Here is a 16,494-nt window from a genome sequence, read left to right on the forward strand (position 1 = left end):
CCTCTTCTGACTGTCCATCTTCAGAATCCACCACCTGGTTAATGTCCATGGTAGGAACTATCCTACCTAACAACCGCTTAATTAGTTTCCAAACAATAGAACATGCAACTGGAACCACAACTAAAATAAGAATAACCAAAAGTATAGTTCTCAAAATCTACCCCATCCAACTGGAAAGGCCCCATCCTGAAAAAACATCCCCCAGCTAGTCTGACGTCTCTTGCTTGATGACATGCGTGAGGTCTTGCATCTTCTGGATAGAAGCCCTCGCATCCTCGGCCTTGGATGATAAGTTCATACAGCAGAGGCCCTCGAACTCCTCACATCGATGGTGGTGGAGGAGGAGCAGAAAATCTATCGCTGCTCTGTTCTGGAGAGTCGTCTTCCTTGTCATTTCCTCGTCTGATAAGAGGTCTGAGAGAGCGGCTGATGTAAAATTGGCTTGCTTAGCAACCCAACACTCTAGGCGGGCCAATTCACCTAGAGATTTAGCTGCGGAAACCCAAGGCAAAAACAGGGTAACTGCAACTGTTTTTGGTTTAGACCAATGAGTAATTTCTGAGTCACAGTCAGTGTCGAGATCTGTTAAGTTGCTTTTGAATCGGGCCGAATTTAGTGTGACGTTTCTTGCTTTCCAGTCTCTAATTTGGGTCATGTTGGGTGTAAGCAGCGACAACCGCCCGATGGTGCAGGGACCTCTGATAAGGCGAGAGGGGATGCCTCCCCACGCTCGGTCTCTGCAAATTAAAAACACACCTCAGGGTAAAGCCAGGGGTTTGCCTCCAGGGGTGGACAGTGCATTTATTTTGGCGACAGACATGCACCACTGGTTAGTGGAATACTTCTTTTTGGACTGCCGCACCACCTGGAAGCTGTTACCCATGGGGGCTGGGGTGAAGGGTGGAAGGAACTGAAAACAAAGGGAGGCATTGGCGGAGCCAAGTAGTTTGAATTCAAATGATCAGTATCTAAAGGGACCAGCCCTTTGATCCCATTCCTCCAAGCCACCCCGGGGTCAAAGCCGAATGGACAGGCGACCCTATTTGAGGTTAAAGGAGTAAAAGAAGTGGCAAGGGAGGAGGGAAAATCATTCAGATGGGAAGGGATCCCCACAAGGTGTGACGACATTGGGTCCTCTGCCGAGCCGGTGTCAAGGCATATGTGATCCTGGCCGAGGGCTTTGGCAAGAGTCCGCCAGACGTTTGTCTTCAGCTGAGGGATGACCCAGGGGCCCAAAGGCAGAACAAAGGGCCCGAGGGCTATCATCAGCAGGATGATGGTGACTTGGAAGGGGGCCATCCGGGTGTGGGTCACTAAAACAAAAAAGAAATATAATCAAGGAATGGTTCGGAAAATTAGGTTCTTCCCTGAGGGAAAACTAATGGAGGTCAAAATCCAGGGTGTAGGGTCTCCGCCTTTTCCTCCAACACGCCTCCTCGACCTGAGCTACCACTCCAACCTTTGGTGCCTTCTTGGGGAGGAAGGGTTGGACCCACTTGGATGGAATCCACCTGAGACCTGAGGGAGTGGACACGCAGGCATATCCCCTCCCCCAAGTGACCAGGTCGAATGGCCCTTCCGTCTTCCAGGTCTCCGGATCCTTAACAAGGACCGGAGGCCTGGCCTTCAGTTGCAGCTGCTTGTGTTGCCCAAAGTGCCTGACAATCGGAGGGATTAGATTGTCAAAAGAACAGTTCAGAAAATTGATGGTAAAAAGGGCCTTTGATAGCCAGACATGAGAGGACTCCCACCTTCATGGCCGTTCGTTGTTGTTCAATAACCCTCTTTAGGCTCTGGTGGGTCCTCTCAACCACAGCTTGGCCTGTTGGGGAATAGGGGATGCCGGTCTTGTGCTCTACTCCCCATTGCTGCAGGAAGCTTCTCAGTTCCCTAGACTTATACGCTGGGCCATTGTCAGTTTCGATGACCTTGGGGATGCCCAGGACAGCGAAAGCCTGAACGAGATGTCTTTCGGTATCCACTGCCCTTTCACCTTTGTTGGCAGAAGCATAGACAGCACCAGAGAAAGTATCCACAGACACATGCACGTAACTCAGTTGGCCGAAAGAGGCATGTGTCACGTCCATTTGCCACACTTCACAGCTGGAGAGGCCTCTGGGGTTAGCTCCGGAACTGAGCGAGGGGAGCTGATGGGTTGGCATTGGGGACATGTAGCCACAAGTGCCTTGGCCTGTTCACGGGTGAGTTGGAATTGCTGAACCAGACCAGAGGCGTTCTGATGGAATTGCTGGTGGCTGATCTTAGCTTGACCAAACAGATCAGGGAGCGGGGCCATCCGAACAGGAGCAGCAAGGGCATCATTGGCTCTCCGATTGCCCTATGCATGGAACCCCAGTAAGTCGGTGTGTGACCTGACATGCATCAAGAAGAAAGGTTGCTCTTGGTGGGAGACTAATGTGACCAATTTGGAGAGCAAATTAAACAATGGGATGTTAGACACCTCTTGAAGAACCGCATTTTCTGCCCTGGACACTACACCGGCAGCGTATGCCAAATCTGTGACCAAATTGAGTGATTTGGAGAACCTCTCAAAAGCTCTGACGACAGCGTCCAACTCAGCTACTTGTGGAGAGCCCTCCACCTTAGCAACATCAGCCTCCCACTGCTGAGTTTGAGGATACTTCCAAGTCATTACTGACTTGTGGGATGCTCCAGACGCATCAGTGAACACAGGGCATTCAAGGGAGTTCAGCTCTGAACCTTTTTTAGTGATAAAGAGAATTGTACATCCTGATTAAATAATTTGTGGGGCAGCCGATAAACAGTAATTTGGCCGGTGTAACTGTCCAGAGCAAATTGTAACATTTCATTGATCTCCAGCAGTTCATCAAAAGTCTTCCTTTTGAACTGGCCCGATACTAATTTGATGGGGATTTGGATGCAATCAAAGTCACACCCTGCATGCTCCCTGATCCGCGATCTTGCTTTACGGATCAATTCTGCCACCAGTTCAGATGGCTGTGTCATCCTCTTGGACCTATGATGGCCGAGGAAAACCCACTCTATAATCAAGAGAGGGTCCCCAGAGCCTTGGCCCTTGCCTTTGATGGTTTTGTCCCATTGAAAAATCATGCCATGGAGGTGTGGCAATTTTCCCAAAATGATAAATCTGAAAGGCAGGCCCAGTTGGTATCTGTGGGCCTGCCTGGCTGAAATGGACTCCTGGATTTTCTCCAGAGCTGCCTGAGCCTCTGGGGTAAGTGACCTAGGAGAACTGAGCTCCTCTCCTAATAACCTCTCATTTGGAGTTATTATAAAGCCAGAGCAATAGGGCTCAGGAGCTCAGTCCCTGAGTAGGGACCGGGTGCCCGAAGTTAGCTCGCTCATGCCAAGGTCGCGGGGCTACCATCTAGCAAGCATGGTGACTGTCAGCTCCATAGTGATTGCAAGCTCTCAGGATTTCAGCTCTGCTTGCCTAGGTAGTGGTGCCCTGGGCTGGAGGCTGCAGCAGACGGAGAGAGAGGAGAAGGAGAAGGCACAGGCTGTTCCACGGAGATGGCTTTATTGGGGAGGTCCGTGAAGGGTCTCTGCTCTTCTTCTTTCTCCCCTAATGGGGTACAGTATGCTTCTTTTACAGGGTTGGAAAGGATCCAAGCTTGACCAATGGGTAAGGGGTTAACATGACATGGCCTTATAGGATTACAGAGATAGGTTAAGGGTGGAGGACAGGGAAACAGGAATTTTCTTCTGCTGTTTCAGCATTCCTATTGTTCATATCCTCCATGGTGCTTTTCCTAAATCTGTGGGGTTTACTACACTCTCCCCGTTTCAATAAATTGAAAAGGGGGGGGCTAGGTCATCGGTCGGGATTCCCAGCCAAGGCCTTACCCAGTTCAAAGACCCACACAGTTGATGGACATCCACCAAAGTCTTGATACTAGCTTTGATTGCCAGTTTTTGCGGAACAATGGTCCACTTAGTTATTTCCAGACCCAGGTACTTCCAGGGTGGCATCCGTTGAATCTTATCCTGCTGAAGCTTGAACCCTGCAGCAACCAATGCATTGATTGTCAGGTCAAGCAAGTGGGTAAGCATGTCGTCAGTCAGAGCACAAACGAGGATGTCATCCATGTAGTGATAGATGATGGCATCCTCGGCAGCTGTACGTATTGGGGACAGCAAGGAAGCTACATACCATTGACAGATCACTGGGCTGTTCTTCATCCCCTGTGGAAGAACACACCAATGGTAGCGCTTGCTTGGGGCTCCATGGTTGATGGCAGGAACCGTGAAGGCAAAACGTGGGGCATCATCCGGGTGAAGGGGAATTTGGAAGAAACAGTCTTTTATATCAATAACTGCCAAATTCCAGTCTCGGGGGAGCATCGTCAGGGACGGCATCCCTGGTTGAAGGAGACCCATATCTTGAATAATGTTATTAATTTGTCAGAGGTCATGAAGGAGCCGCCACTTTTCTTTGTTCGGTTTCTTGATGACAAACACTGGGGAGTTCATTCTGCCATGGTCTCCACCAGGTTGCCTTTAAGAAGCTGCTCCTTGACGAGCTCATTGAGCGCCTTCAAATTCTGTTTATTGAGCAGCCACTGCATTACCTGTACTGGTTGATCTGATTTCCAATTCAGTTCCCAGGTAAGGCACTCTTCAGTGACCGCTGCCCGAAAAACCCGAGGAGCCGCTGGAAGGTCAGTTTGGGCTCCCCATTGGGCAAGGAGGTCCCTTCCCCACGGGGGTTCCGTATAGTCTAAAACAAATGGGCGTATTGATGCCAATTGCCCATCTGGCCCCTTAATTTGCACAATGCTCCTGGTTTGTTTGGCCAATTGCAAACCCGCGACACCACGGATATGACCAGCCACATCCTGCAATTCCCAATGTGGCGGACATTCCCAAGAAGGAACAATCGTCACATCTGCCCCTGTGTCCAAAAGACCTTTAAGCAGTTTCTGGTCTCCCCCCCTCGAAAGCTGGCACATTATTCGAGGTTTGTCCACCCAAGGACCTGAGCCCAGGCCACCGAAGGATGACTGTCTTGTGATGGTTTGGCAGGCGGGCCTGGGACCCAGGTTAGCTCAGGCACTGGAATGGCCTGGGCGATGACTTGACCCTAGGGCAAGAAGAGGGGAGGACGGACACAGTACAGCCCCACCGAAAACAGTCCCGGGTCTGATGTCAAGAGACCTGGAACTATGTTGAGTTTGAGTGGTGTGAACTTTGTGTCTCCGACAACCACATACTTACATCTGATACATCCCCAGTTACCTGGGCACTCCGGGCACACGGTTGCCAGATGGAATTCAGAGTCTTTTAGGTGTAGTGGCTCTGTCAGCTGCAACCTGTAAGGTTCGTTTTTGGAGACAGTGGTTAGAATTGGCACAGGTCGGAGGCATAATAAACATGACAAGTCCGGTGAGAGAGAGTCACATTTAGCAGTGACAACAGGAGGTGCTCCCTTTTTCCCCTCCCCACCAGGCGGTATCAAACCCGCCTCATTTGTGTTCTCGCGCGGGGGGGGGGGCTGCACTTTGATCTTAGTTTTTTGACAGGGGTTCCCCCGAAGTCCATGTCCCTTATTGAACTCATAAAATTGTCTCTTTAAGGGACAATCAGGCATCCAGTGCTCCAACTTCCCACATAGGTGGCATGGGGAAGTAGAGGCTGTCCTCCTGCATGGTCCGGGCATGATGGAAGGTGGGAGGTGGTCCGGTGGAGGAGAGGGGTTTATTGGTGAAACTTCCAGGGAGCCAGTGGTGGCGATGCGTTGAGGCAATGGTCTGGCCCTGGGGTCGAGGTCTCCGGATGCGGTGGTAACCTTACGAGCACAGATTTCCAGCATGTGCTGCAGGGTGGGAGGAGGGTCCAGCGGCAGGCTGAGAATGGCGTCCCTGCATGCTGGGTTGGCGTTGGTGGCAGCCACTTCTTTGAGGAGTGAGTTCCTCGTTTCCTCACTCTGCTGGAGGGACCTTGCCAAGGTGACCCAGACGTTTTTTTTGGGCTGGGGGACGATCCAGCCTGGGGTCACCTGGACAGATGCGAGAATACAGGCAAAGGTGGCCAGACTGGCTGCATAGGTGGGAATGCCCGGGATTATTGGGACGTCAAGCACATTTCCTCTCTTTTGTCCATGCTGGTGTACCTGATCTTTTTGGGGAAACAAAGACTCATTAGAACAAGTTCCCTTTTTTCTTGGCAATCTCCTTGAAAACACACAGGCACTGCGTGACATCTCTGTGCTTCCTAATAATTCCAGCTCCCTGACTATGGTAAGCTCATAATGGAGCTCTTTCATGCCCTGATAGGCATATATAAAACTCCAGTCAGTGGTATCTCAAGTTCGCTGGGCCGGTGTAAAGCACCGAGTAGGAGGAGCATGGACCACAAAAGGTACTTGGTACATGAAAAAGCACGCGACCTCAAAAATACCTTTTATATGAAAACCACGTGACCTTAGAATGTACTTTGCACATGAGAAAACATGCAACCTCCAAAAACACATCTTACAAAAGGCTTGCGACCTTGTAAGTTCTATGTAAAGGCTGATCTCTCTTGGGGCTGTTCAGATCCAACCCAGCTAGCTCTGGACTCTTGGCCCCTTGCAGCCTTTACAAGGACAAAAGTAAAAGACTGGAGGCGCTCTTCTTGGGACCAAAGTCCTATTTGATTTCTTGATAGGAGTCACCTCGGGTTCCAAGCAATGTCCCGGGGAGAAAAGAGTGGCTTGGGAGTCTCCTCACAGGAGATTTTAAGCTCAGGGCAAGGCAGATGGAGGAAGGGGGCCACAGCCAATGGGATACAAGTGAAGAAGGGGCAAGGGGAGTAGTATACTTGGGACAAACCATTACCCCTGGGGCTTACAGGGTGAGAAGAATGAGATGAGCCATGTGATCAATGCAAATTACCGAACAACCAGGGCAAAAACAACTAGATAAACTATTTAGTGCAGTCTCGTACTGTGGAAGGGGCTAAGAGCAGGCCTGTTAGCTAAAGGAGTGAGAAGAAACTGAGAAGTAAGAAGAAGCTCATAAGAAGCTCTCTCCAAGGCTGTAACCAAGGAGACCGAGAGAAGAAAGATAAAAGAACTTTGCAGCTGGACAAAGCATTTTTAGAAAGTTAGTTAACTGTCACTGTAACTTCTCACCAATAGTATTATGTTGATTTATTGTGGCCAATAGTAAAGATAGAAGAGGCATAAACAATTGGAAAGTGTATAAAAGTCAGCCATGTTCAATAATAAAGTGTTGCCAACCGAGACTGCTTGTGGTCTCTGCTTTATGTCGTGACCGCCTCGATAGCGACATCGTCCCATGGCCACTGGAGATGACGGGTGCCGGCTAGCCGCTCCCGGAGTGACTGGTGGAGACCACGAGTCCCGCCACTCCCAGATTCTCGGCGAGAACCCCGAGTAGTGGCTCCGTCTGCAGCGTGGTGACGCAGGTGAGAGCAGGACTGCAAAGCACTGAGGCGAAGGAAGGAAGGAGTGGACACATGTATGGGTGCCAAGGCGCTTTATTAGCCCAGGCAGGGCCAGTAACGGTGTGTGGTGGTTTGACAGGAAATGTGTTTCCTGGGATGCTGTGGTTAGGCAAGTGGATGTTCAGATTTTAATATTGGGCACCTAATGTGGCCATTGGGACATTGGGTCCACCTCTGAGAACACAGGGTTAAAAGCAGGGCTTTCCCCTGGGAGGCTCTCTTGGTTCTGGTCAGTGAAAGGTTCAGAGCTTCTCTGCCCAGCTGCGGGCTGGGCAGGGCAGGGGAAGCCATGGGGCCAGGTGAGGTAGGCCCAGGGGAAGCCATGGGGCCAGGTGAGGTAGGCCCAGGGGAAGCCATGCGGCCGGGTGAGGTAGGCCCAGGGGAAGCCATGCGGCCGGGTGAGGTAGGCCCAGGGGAAGCCATGCAGCCGGGTGAGGTAGGCTGGGCCCTGGACAGAAGGGAGGGGAAGGCCCCTGCAGGATGGAAGGATGGAGGAGCACTGAGAGGCATCGGGCAGCCACTCCCCCCCAGGAGTGACAGAGAGAGAGCCTGTGCCTGTGCTTGGCCGGCCAAGAAGGAGAAGGGGGGGGGTGTGAGAAGGTGCCCGGCTGGGCAGCCGTGGGAGTTCTGGACAGACAGAGCCTCAGATTTTTAACCCTTTTCTTGGATGATGGAAACCTTACAAATGCTAAGCCTCCTGGAGCTGAATGAGAAGAGAGATGTAGATGAGATAAGAGGAAATGAGCCACGAGAGAAATAGAGAAGAACTCAGGTGGAAGAGATGATGGAGTAGTTTATGCTGGACTTTTTTTGTGTAGCCATGGACAGAGCCATGTTTCCTTGTGATACAGGGACTGCATTCTAGGGGGAGGCAATGCCTCAGGACCAAGAGGGTTTGGTGTGGGTACTCCTCGGTCCCAGGGAGTGAAAAATACAGGGGGGACAGATGTCCCAAAGTTGAGACTGTGCCTTTTTGCAGTGAGACGAAGCATCCTTAAAAGTTGACCCTACAAGCAGCTCTGGTCTGTGTTCAGTGCTGAGAGCACTGGACATGAAAGGAAGATGTCACCATTGGCACAAGAAGGACTCCTTCTCCTCTTGATGAACTGAGGATTGAGTATTCTGAAGGGTGGTGCCGGACTGAGAGTCAATGATTTGAGGGATGTATTGTATTGGGAATTTGGTGGGGAGGAGGAGGAGATGTATTTGTAAAGTTTTCATTTTCCTTGTGTGTTTCTTTTTTTTTTCCTTTCCCTTGTAGTTTAGTTAATAATTTTTTTTTTCCTAAGTGGGAGCCTGCTTTGCTTATTCCTGGTCACATCTCACAGCAGAAACCAGGGAGAGGGTATTCTCATGGGGGCCCTGGCATTGTGCCAGTGTCAAACCATGACACAGTGTCAGGTAAAAACCGCTAGGGAGGCACTTATAAAGGGGAGGGTGTAACGGAAAGAGATACCAATGAGGGACCAATGAGCAAGACCCGGGGGGGAGCGAGGGACACAACTGAATCAATAGAAAGGGCCCGGGGAGGGAAAAGGCTCAGGGGACAAATCATATGCTAGGTGAGGGATGATTGACATAGAAGAGTCTCGAAATGAAAAGGGACGGTTACAATGACTGACAGGTTACAGGTGGGAGGAACAAACCATTAGGAGGGAGAACATGGGGGGAACGGAGGGTCGAACCAAAATCTTACCTTCTAAAAAATAACCAACTTTACAACAAAAGCCATATAAACACACAATTTAGTGCAATACAACAAGAATCCATGGAAACAAGTATGTCATCCTTGAAGGGATGACTATACTGTTCGATGATGCGGCTCATGGAGCCCACAAAGCGGGCATTGCTGCGCCACAGCCCTTCCAGCACTGCTGCATTGCACTCCATGGTGTGGAGCCGCTTCCGCCGCTGGCCACTCCCGCCTCCAGCTGCCCCACTCTGCACACAAATAAGACTCTTCATTCTGTATGTGTGTGAATTTCATGTAAACGTATACACCAATGTTCAATTGCTCAAACACATGCAAGTCATCAGATTTAGAAAAAAAGAAAAAATCCCTGCTGTTGCTTTGGTATTTCTGTATTCCTTTGACTTCATCTGTTGTCGGGTGGAGTTCCTACGCTTGAGACATAAGACAGATTCACACATGTTGCCTCAGACAAGCAGCCTCGTTCATTGTCTCCGGCACCTTTTTTAGCCCATTCAAAACTCCTGGGTTGAGACAGATCATTGGTCTAGCCATGTGCCCCCAGACTCTGAACCAATAAGATTCCTGCATCCTAGGAGAGCTCTCACTGGCTGTTAGCTTCTGTCAGTCAGCCCAGAGGCTGGTTCATGGAGCTGAGCTGGGCTGCTGTTATAACTTGATTAATGATAATGCCACTGTCTATCATGCTTAAATATTTTCTTCTATTTTTTAGCATCCTTTTTTGACACTCGCTCCCATTGCTTTGGTCTGTCTGATGTATCATAGGTGAGAGTTTCTATGGAAAACCAGTATGTCATCTTTGAAGGGATGACTATACTGTTCTATGATGTGGCTCATGGAGGTCATGAAGTGGGCATTGCTGCCCTGCAGCCCCTCCTGCACTGCTGCATTGCACTCCATGGTGTGGAGCCGCTCCCGCTGCTGGCCACTCTGCACACAAGTAAGACACTGTTCTATGTAAAGGCTGAACCCTCCAGGCTGTTCAGGTCTGATCCAGCTAGCTTTGGATCCTTGGCCCCTTGCATCCTTTACACGGACAAAAGTAAAAGACTGGAGGCACTCTTCCAAAGTCCTATATCATTCCTTAAAAGGAGTCACCTCGTGTAGCCTGCTCTGTGGTGCCATTGGGCGGCTTCCTCCTGCGCAGTGACATCCTCGAAAGCGGCGTCACACACGGTGCCGGTGGTGGAAGAATCGGCCAAAGCTGCCACATGTTGGGTGCCAATCATAGCCTGCTCTGCAGCCACTCCTGCCGCTGGCCACTCCTGCCTGCAGCTGCCCCACTCTGCACACAAATAAGACTCTTAGTTCTCTATGCGTGAATTTCATGTTAAAGAGATATACTGACACCGTGCCTCAGTCACAGGAGGAGGGAGTGACCCCCTTTCCCCTCAGCATACATCACGAGTGGCCGCTCCCCGCCTCAGCCATCAGCAGGCACAGGGTAGCAGTTCAGCCACAAGCTCCCACGGAGCCGTGCACACTCTAGCACACATCTTTCAAAGAGACACTCACTTTGGTATAGTCTCTACCAATGCACACATGCCCACAAACACGAGATTTCCTCGTATGTAGAACTTGTGTACATTAACACAAGTATATAAATCTGTGCACGCTGGTATGTTTAATGCCATCAACACACATATCTTACACAGGGCTATATTTACACTTGTAGAGCCTGTGCACACTCACAAACACAGAGATGTACACAAACTTAGTCATACCTGAGAGGGGGTAATTTAACACACATGTATGTAGTAATGCACACAACACATGTATACCTAGGTACATGTTGGCATCATATTGCAAAAGTTCCATGCCTTCTCGATGATTTCTCATAGGCAGCTCCTCATAGCACTGACTCCTTCACAGCACAACCAGCAAACTCCAACTCTCTCTAAGCTACTCATATAACTTGGGTGTAAACAGCTTGGGGGAAACCATTATCAGGGGCTAAAACGTGTACAAGGATCGAACCATTTTGCTTAATTAACATTGAAACAATAACTGTTGCAATTAAAATAACTGTAGAACTCATAAAAGACAAGGCCACAAAAATCTTTATAAGTGTACTGTTCAAAGAATAAATGGAGCGGTGTGGCCGGTAGAGCACGCCCAGGCTAGGTGACCAGCCCGTCTCCAGCCGATGGGGCGCTTCCCCAACTCGTGGTCAGGTACCGCGCCTAAGGCAATGAGCTGCCTTGTGGACGTTGGCCGCTGAAACTCCAACCCACAGGAGAAAGAAGAGGCGTCTCTCAGTCTCTTGGCACAATCGGGTTTATTAGGCCCCAGAGGGACCAAACACCCCCAACGAATCCCGAGGCTGAGAGCCCCGAAGAAGGGGAAAACTTCAGGTTATAAGGAAAGTGGGAGGGGAGGGTGGTAACAAATCAGGAGCGAGAAGGGAAGGATACATTGAAGATTGACATAATGACAAAACCAATCATACATAACTAAGGGAGGGGCCCTGGTCCCTGAGCCAATCACCCGACACCCTGGCCAGAAGTTTCTGGAAAAAGAGGCAGGGGTGCCGAGTGACAGGCAGGCAACCGGGGGTGAGAACTAAAAGGATACATACAGCAACCAAGGAAACTGGGGAGGGGTTTGGAGATTGACATTTAACTGAATCAGGGCAGGACCCTTTAACATGACAATGGGGGGAGAACAGGACAAACCCAAAACGAACAGCAACATTCGCCCTTCACTTCCTCCTCCTATTTGTCATTGTAGGCCTCACACTTGTCCATCTCACCTTCTTCCATGAAACAGGTTCAAATAACCCACTAGGCAGTCCCTCAGACTGTGACAAAATCCCCTTCCACTCATACTACACCAATAAAGATATTCTAAGATTCGTACTAATACTTTCTGTACTCGTCTCACTAGCCCTGTTCTCCCTCAACCTCTTAAGGTGACCCAGAAAACTTTACACCAGCTAACGCACTAGTCACTCCCCCTCACATCAAACCCGAATGATATTTCCTATTTGCCTACGCCATTCTCCAATCCATTCCAAACAAACTAGGAGGCGTATTAGTTCTAGCTGCCTCAATCCTAGTCCTATTCCTCACTCCATTACTACATACATCAAAACTGCGATCAATAACCTTCTGCCCTCTGCCACAAATCGTGTTCTGAACTAACGTCCTCATTCTAACCTGAGTAGGCAGCCAGCCAGTAGAACACCCATTCATCATCATTGGCCAACTATGTGTAAAATCACAGCTTCGGGAAAGAGCTTTCAGATAGAAGATAGTACCTGGAGCGGTGGCCGGTGGAAAGTAAAACGCCCAGGCTAGATAAGTGTCCAGCCAACCTCCAGCCAGTAAGGCACTTCCCCAACCCAAAGTCAGGGCCTTGTGCCTAAGGCGATGACAAGCCTTGCGGACGTGTGGCCGCAGTAGAGAGCTCCGAAGTCACAGGATGAAATGAAGAGGCGACTCTCAGTTTCTTCAGGGAGGGTGGTTTTATTGGTAGGGAAACGTGCAGGTTCAGGTAGAAGGAGCTGAGGGCCCCGAGGCAGGGAAAGCCTCGGTTTTACAGAGGGTGGGAGGGGTGAAAGATAGCAAATCAGAGAGGGATACATTAAGGATTGGCATAATCGGAGAACCCATCAAACACAGTTGTGGGAGGGACCCTGGCCCCTAACCCAATCACCCGACATCCTGGCCCGAACATTCTAGAAAAAGAGGCAGGGGTGTCGAGTGACAGGCAGGCTGCCAGGGGTGGGTAACAAGAAAGATAACCAAGACAACTGGGGAGGGGTTTGGGGATTGACACAAACTGGTAACAGGGCAGGACCTTCTGAGAGAATAATGGGGGGAAAACTGAACAAGCATAAAACACACCACAACAAGTACCTGTGCCATGAATGTTTGGCAGAGCACGTGGCTGTTTTTTATTCCCTGTGGCAAAGTGACCCAGTGGCTTGTATGGCTCCTTTCTGTTGATGGATGGTACAGAAAATGCGAACCTGGGAGTGTCTCCAGGGTGCAACAGGATGTTAAAAAAGCAGTCCTTGATGTTGAGGAGCGCGAGCTGCCAATCTCTCGGGAGCATAGAGGGTGAGGGGAGACTGGGTTGTAGGGGGCCCATATCTTCAATTACTTTGTTGACTCTGTGTAGATCTTGGAGCAAGCTCCACTTATCTTTACCAGGTTTTTTAATAACAAAAATTGGGGTATTCAAGGGGGTATCAGATAGAACTATGTGCCCCAGGCACAACTGCTCCTCTACTAGCTCATTGAGCGCATTCTGTTTGTCTTCAGGGAGGGGCCACTCTTCCACCCACACCGGATTGTTGGACTTACAGGTGAGAGGTGGGGTGGTGTGCTCCACAGGGGCCCAACCTAAAAATCCCAGGTGGCATTTGGGATGTCAAATCAGACCCCCCATTGGGACAGGACATCCCTGCCCAACAAAGTGATGTCACAGGCGGTGACAAACAAGCTCACAGTTGCTATCTGTCCCTCAGGCCCCTTTATACTCACCCGGTGTCTGCTGCGGAGAGTGTTGACAGCTCCACCAATGCCGGAGACTGTGCTACAGGGGGGCACCAACTCCCAGCTGTGGGGCAACTTTGCTGTAGGGATGATGGTGACGTCGGCTCCTGTGTCTGCCATTGAAGTCGTCCGGCCAATGTAAAACGTCCAGGCTAGCTGGCCAGCCCGCCTTCAGCCAGTTGGGGCACTCTCCCAATACTTGAGTTGGGCACAGCGCCTAAGGCTAGCATCCCACACTGCAGTGGCAGCGCTGCCTTCAGAGGACGTGGCCTTGCAGAACTTCAGCCCGTGGGATAAAGAGGGGACTCTCTCGTTGATGGCAAGTTCACATTTATTGGAGCTCCGATGGAGCCAAGTACACCCAAGGGAGCCAGAACAGAAGAGAGCCCCGAGGGCTCTCTCAAAACATTGGGTTTTAAAGGGAGTGGGAGGTAGGGGTGGTAACAATACAGGGATGAATAGGGGTCCAGGGAGGGGTGATACATAAATGATTGGCATAAAGGAAGAACCAGTAGTGGAAAACTTAGGGAGGGGCCCCAGCTCCTTGACCAATCACCCAACACCCTGGCTAGAAGCTTCTAGAGAAAGAGGCAGGAGTGCCGAGTGACTGGCGGGCAGCCGGGGGTGGGGGATGAGAAGGATATAATCATAACTAGGGCAACCGGGGAGGAGTTGGGAGATTGACATAAAACTGGCGAGGGGAGGAGAACAAGGGCAGAACCATTAACAGAATAACATGAGGGGAACAGAACATATCAAAAGGCAAACCACAACATGCCATCATCAAAAGGTCGACACATTTGTCCTTCCATGAGATGGTGGTGGGGATATTTGGTCTTTCCCTGCTTAGAATATGTGAGAGGTAAATGTAAATGTCATAATTAGTTGAATCATAGTCTTGTCCAGGTAAAATGTACATCTGTGCAAAGGGGGAATGTTTGCTCAGAGTGTACGGTGGCATAGTGCAAGAAATGGTGACTGTGATCTCATTGCCTGGTTCCACGGTGATGACCTCAGGGATGATGGTGATTTCATAGGGAGTATGTTTGTTGTCCCTCAGGAGAAGCACTTGGGTGGGTTGGTCGTTGTATGGAGGCCCTAAATAGCCTGCCAGGACTCTGACTAAGTCCTCGTCCAGCAACAAAAGGTGTACCAAACTGCAGAGAATGCGGTATAAGCTCTGATCTAATTGCCCTGTCCAGTGGAAGTATCTAAGACTGGCCTCGTGGCTCCGATCCTTGGAAATGTGCCATCCAGGAACTGGGTCTCCTGGATGGTAGGGAGCTGCTGCGGCCTTCCATTTTCTGTCATCGTGCGGGGCAAGGGCGCGCTTGGCCATCCGTTTCCTGGACAATGAGGTGGTTGACAGAACCGAGGTGGACAAGGAGAGGTGGCAGAGGATGTGAGGCGGCTCTCAGACAAAGGGATAGGGACAGTTGGCATAAATATGGCCAAATTGCTTACAGTCAAAACACTGAATATTGTTCAGAGTCACCATTGCCTCCCCCACACCCTTACTCACTGCAATTGCTACAGTCTGCTCAATTAAGGTGGCTTTGGTGCAGGCAGTCACCATTTGAGTAATGGAGGGCTCGGGGTCCTGGGGAAGAGTCCTAAGTACCTTTTTGGTGTTGGGGTTGGCATTGGTCATGGCCATCTTCTGCAGAAGCTCATCCCTGGCCTCAACGTTGTCAATCTGGCATTCAACAGCTTCTCGCAGGTGGTCAACAAACTTTATGAAAGGCTCGGCTACCCCCTGATGGATAGCTGAGAAGCTTTGGTGAGGGGTGGAGCTGTCTGGGATCTTCAACAAAGCTGTCTTGCAGCTAATTTAATGTCAGTCAGCACATCAACTGGTGGTCCTCAGGCCTATCAAAGACCCCATGGCCTGAAAAGGTATTCATGGCATCATCTCCCAGCTCCTCTACCTGATGTTTCTCAACTAATGGTCTTAATAGTTTTTTCCACTGTGCTTCCCAAAGAAGAAATTCAGTGGGGGACAACAGTGCCATCATAGGGTACTGAAGGTCATGTGGAATTAGTGTGTGTCCGGTAAAAGTCAAATCCAAAAGGTTTTTAAAATAGGGAGAGCCCCTCCCATAGTCCTTGGCTGCTTTCCTCAGCTCCTTTATTTCGGTGTATGGGATTTGCTCCCACCACACGTCACTGTTCCGGGTCAAAATGACCGGTACAACCACCCAGTCAAGGTCCCTCTCCAACTCCAAGTCCCCATCCCTGACTGCCTCCTCCCTGATCTGCACCCAGCTGCTGCCCGGCCTGATGCTACAGACGGGAGTGCTGCAGACCTCATCCTCCTTGGAGGATGAGACTGCAGGCCTAGAGCATAGGGTCTCTGACTCACCAGTGGTGCCTGGTGACTGGAGCCCTGGCAGGCCAAGATGGTTGCCTTCCAGTCAGGCCCACTTCCGGTTCCGATGTCGTGGGAACTGGAAGAGGTGGGAGATGGGGGGGTGTGGCCTGATGGAAGGCTAGCCTCATGCGCCAGGGTTGGCCTTCCTGGGGACTAGGACTGTCCACGGAAAGCCAACCCAAGGGAGGAACGAAAGGGACGGAAGGGGTGGAACCTGACGCGCATGATGTCGTTGCGCGGGGGAGGGCAGGACCCAATGCAGGGGCAGAACACGACGCAGTGGGAAGTGCCAATGGAAGGGCGGGAGGACTACTGGGAGGAGAGGAGGCGCCATTTTGCAGACTAGGGTGGTCAGCCACGCAGTTGGCGCCATCTTGGTTGACTGACTTGCAACTGCATAAACTTGGGTCCAAACTAGGGATAAGGATCTTAGGATCAGGGGTACGGGTAAGGTCCAG

General features: G+C 50.6%; 1 pseudogene; it reads left to right on the plus strand.

The window, feature by feature from the left end:
- The first annotated feature begins 11,309 nt into the window (after positions 1–11,309).
- On the plus strand, positions 11,310–13,807 carry LOC139589455 (cytochrome b-like; annotated as a pseudogene).
- The last annotated feature ends 2,687 nt before the right edge of the window (positions 13,808–16,494 follow it).

Source organism: Agelaius tricolor, unplaced genomic scaffold (genome assembly GCF_023055355.1).
Source record: "Agelaius tricolor isolate 1412-34295 unplaced genomic scaffold, bAgeTri1.0.p SCAF_4, whole genome shotgun sequence".
Classification (NCBI taxonomy): Eukaryota; Metazoa; Chordata; class Aves; order Passeriformes; family Icteridae; genus Agelaius; species Agelaius tricolor.